At 44.3% G+C, this 4,300-nt stretch overlaps 1 long non-coding RNA gene across 2 annotated transcripts; it reads left to right on the top strand.

The window, feature by feature from the left end:
• Positions 1-1,068: 1,068 nt before the first annotated feature.
• LOC123334646 lies at positions 1,069-2,310 on the top strand. 2 transcript variants are annotated; one of them, XR_006552633.2, is made up of 3 exons: positions 1,069-1,202; positions 1,630-1,716; positions 2,177-2,310. It is a non-coding gene; the product is annotated as an uncharacterized LOC123334646 (long non-coding RNA). The 2 variants fall into 2 exon arrangements; XR_006552634.2 differs by having other exon boundaries at positions 1,098-1,342.
• Positions 2,311-4,300: the final 1,990 nt, after the last annotated feature.

Genomic DNA, 4,300 nt, shown 5'->3' with positions numbered 1-4,300 from the left:
CCAAGGTATCAACCCATAGCTGATAGATATTAAGTAGCTGGAAGTTCAAAACTGGTTATCTTCCATGTGGAGTTCTACTATTTCAGAGATCTAGGGGGAAGTAGTAACACAATGGAACATTGAGTAAGTGTAGGAGTGGCACCTTTTGGGTAAATTTAGCAGTCTCAATAATCAGGAGTTTCTGAGGGAGTACTCTAGTGTTTGGCCAAGATTCTCTTTAGGGAAAAAAAAAATGTGGAATATGTACTCTCAGACAGATGGGCCATTTAGGTTCCAAATTTCTGCTCAGTATAACCTAGTCTTAATTAATATTAGTCTGGAAAATGTGTAAGAAAGGCAAACTAAACATTGTGGCCATTAAAATTAATCCTCCCCTCCCCTAACTCCTGACAAACATCCATAGAAAGCCTGGCTTTGAGTCCTGTGATTTCCTGATGTTCTTCCAAGTTAAATGATTTTCGTAATGTACATCAGGGTATGTGAATGAAGTGGCTTCTGTATAGAATTAATCAGAAGCCAACTGAAATTCAGAAAATACCTTAGTTTACATTTTTGTCCAGTACTCATGTTCTAAAATTTTCTGGCTTGTAGTTTTCCTATATAATATCTTCTGGCATATTGGTTTGACATTTCTATGTAATGGACTGTAACAATTCTGGTTTTATCTTTTGCCTAGATCTTAGTAGATCTTTTCTCATCTTGAGATATTTACTTGCAATAGGGAATAACCTCAGTCTTCTGTTACAAGTTAATCACTAAAAGGGTATTGCCTATAAGTTTAAAATATACATAATGGCCCATCTCTGGGAACCCTGCCTGCCAGGTAATGAGAACTTAAGTAAAGTATCTTTGATTGGCTCACAGGAAACATCCTGACCAGGCCCACCTGTGAAGAGTTAAAGGAAGGGGAAGTTAACACATCCCCTCTGGGGTTTGGGCGGAACCAGGACTTTAACCCCACCCGCTTCAGTGTAAAAGAAGCCTGAGTTCTCACCAGGAAGATGGCTTTTTGGGGTACTAGCCCATCATGTTCTTAGTCTGCTGGTTTTCCAAATAAAGTCGCTATAACGTGACCAACAACTCTTGATTTACTTGCCTGGCTTTGGTGGGAAGTATGAACTTGGATTTGGTTAACAAATTGACAAAGCCAGATGGGAGCCTTGCTGCTGGTGGGCAGTCAGTCTCAGCTGGGGAATTTTCAGGTAAGACCTTAATCAGGGCTGCTTGCCCTGAGGGTCTTCCCTTCAAGATTACCAAAATGGAACTGGCGGCCCCAGGGCGTGGCAATGGGAGCCGGGAATATCCTGGGAATATCCAGGAAATATGGACTCAGTACAGTAGGGTAAGTCACTCTGGTATGTGAAAATGTGGGAAGTTCTTTCTCTTCCATTTTGGGTTTTCTCCTCTGGAATAAACCAAACTCGTTTTCTATTTGAGTAGGGTGTGTGTGTACTGAGTCACCTCAGTTATGTCCAACTCTTTGCAACCCTATGGACTGTAGCCCAGCAGGCTCATCTGTCCATGGGATTCTCCAGGCAAGAATACTGGAGTGGGTTGCCATGCCCTCCTCCAGGGGATCTACCTGACCCAGGTTTTGACCTGCATCTCTTTCTTCTCCTGCATTGGCAGGCATGTTCTTTGCCACTAGGGCCACCTGGGAAGCATCCTGTTGGAAAGAGAAAATAGTTCTTGGACTTCTACCTGATTTGTGAACAGGTATTTTGTTTCTTCGGATGCTAGCATGTGCGTGCTGTTTATTTGGTTTGTTGTATTTCTGTTTTAAAAATGGGGAATATTTCCACTATTCCTAGAGCAAGTTCTCTGAAGCACATTTTGGGTAAGTGATTACAGCTATGAACCCACGACTGAGAGGAAGGTTTCTGGTTGTAACAATGGGTGGCAACAATCCCTGGTAGGCTCTCAACAAGGGCTTGAGGCATTGTTACCTTGGGGTCCTGTGCACCTCATATTGTCACCCTTGCTGGTCAAGCACATCATTTGTGGCTTCTTGTGTCATTGGTGTGGATCCAGCAGCTCTCTGAGGAGTCATGTTGCCTTGGGGTTAATGTTTCTTGCACTATGTAAAACCCTGTGACCAAATTTGAGGGTTTATTTAGGGTTTTCTGTTTGGTCTTCAGGTTTTTCATTTTGTCTTGATACCATTTTTTATTTACAGACTAATGTCAAATGGAGGAAAGGAACAACAGCAACAACAAAAAACCTATCTGTTTTTGTCTGAAAGCAGGATATTCTCAGGGAGAAGATAAAGTTTCCACTTGGTTCCTAAAATCACCCAAAACCCCATCCCAGAATTCAGCCTGGCTGGCTAATGTCAAGGGAAAAAGGCATTCTTTTAATGGTTAGAGATGATCAATTGCTGTTTATGGTTTTATAGTGGCCTTTGAATGGCTCTATAGCTATTCTTTGAAGAAACAGGGAAGAAGAATGATGAAATCCTCTATGTGTGGCATTTGTGTTACTACATCAGAAAAGCCAGATAGTCGTCACCTTTATGGTAAAAGAAGTGAAGTGAAATCACTCAGTCATGTCTGACTCTTTGCAACCCCTTGGACTGTATCCTACAAGGCTCCTCTGTCCATGGAATTTTCCAGGCAAGAATACTGGAGTGGGTTGCCATTTCCTTCTCCAGGGGATCTTCCCGACCCAGGGATTGAACCCAGGTCTCCTGCATTGCAGGCAGATGCTTTACCATCTGAGCCACCAGGGAAGCCCCAAGGGAAAACCTGTCATATATGAAAAAAAAAGTGGGGGGGGATGAGGGTGAGGATATATTGCTCCAAGCTCTGGCTGAGCTGACCGTCCCAGCTCCTCCAGCTGTTATGCCAATATCCCCACCACTTCCAGTGCCTCTTGTTCTTTGTTTTGTTGTTTAGTTCTTCGGTTGTATCTGACTGTTTGCGACACCATTAACTGTAGCCCTGTCAGGCTCCCCCATCAATGGGTTTTCCCAGGCAAGAATACTGGACTGGGTTTCACCTCCTTTTCCTGGGGATCTTCCCGACCTAGGTGTTGAACTTGCATCTCCTACATTGGCAGGCAGACTCTTTACCACTGAGCCACAGATGAAGCCCTGCCTCCCAATCCTGTCCAGTCCCAGTTCCCTACACTGGGGATTAGGAAGTGGTCAGACTGGCTCCACCTCCTCAGAGTCAATTAGAAAATCCTGTGTTAGTTCCTGGGGCACAGAGACCTAGTCTGGCACCACCTTTAAATGCACAAGGCACTCAGTTTGGACCAGGAGCCGTTTTGGACCAGGGCAATTTCCCTTGTGCCGATATTCTGTAGGAGGTTTTAATACAAATGGCAGGCACCCGGGTTTCTATGAATCCATGGTCCTTTCTCAGACTTGTTTAATTGGAAAGATGGCAGCCCTTCTTAGAGGAAGGATATGCTTACGGGAGCTGAAAGGTCATCGATAAGGCTATGAGATTATAAGAGTCATGAATATCCATTAGAAAAACCAGGCTGTGAAGAAGGCTTCAGAAGTCCCTGCTGGCTTGGGGACAGATACAGGGGATGGTGGGGGTGGGACAGTAGAGGCAAAGACTCTCCCCCTTCCCATTTTAGCTTTGGGTTGGGCTTCTAATTCAACCCAAAGACATCTCTAAACTTGGAGAATAATTTGGCCCTCGAAAGCACCTCAGAGCTACTTTGCAGTGCACTTTGAAGTGCAACAGCAACAAGAATGTTTAGTATGTAATAAAACTGTCATCCAAAAAAATAAGATACAGATTCTTGCATCACCTCCCCCCAGCCCTACACACACACATATACCAATTCCTGTTCTAAAGTTAACCCATAACTTGTGCTGTTAATACTTGACTAAAACCCTAACTGGAAACAAAAAAGACTGAAACTCAATCTTCACCTCAAAATGAAAACAAACTAAAATGAGCAACGAGATTTATGGCCCGTAGTTCAGGTCAACACCCATGTGAGGAGAAAGGGGATGAGCAAAGCCGGTGACAGAACAGAGTCAGCCAGGGAAGATGTTTCTACAAAGAGTAGTGGAACATCAGGAAAAGCTACCTGCAGATTCGCTGTGCATAGCTGGAGGAACCAGATCCTTCTAAGGCACATCCAAGAATGGAGAGCCCAGGAAGGAGACCATTCCAGTCATTCCAGTTTTAGAAGCTCCCACAGAGACCAGGATGATGCCTGAATGCTCAGCAGCACCGTAGGCATAGTCTGGGGAGATGGCTTAGCCTTGCGACCCAAAGGCATCTGAGCAACCCTTTCATTTCAGCCTCAGATCACTTCCTGCTCACTCAGCACCCAG

Source organism: Bubalus bubalis, chromosome 8 (assembly GCF_019923935.1).
Source record: "Bubalus bubalis isolate 160015118507 breed Murrah chromosome 8, NDDB_SH_1, whole genome shotgun sequence".
Classification (NCBI taxonomy): domain Eukaryota; kingdom Metazoa; phylum Chordata; class Mammalia; order Artiodactyla; family Bovidae; genus Bubalus; species Bubalus bubalis.
This window is presented reverse-complemented; position numbering and strand designations above follow the sequence as displayed.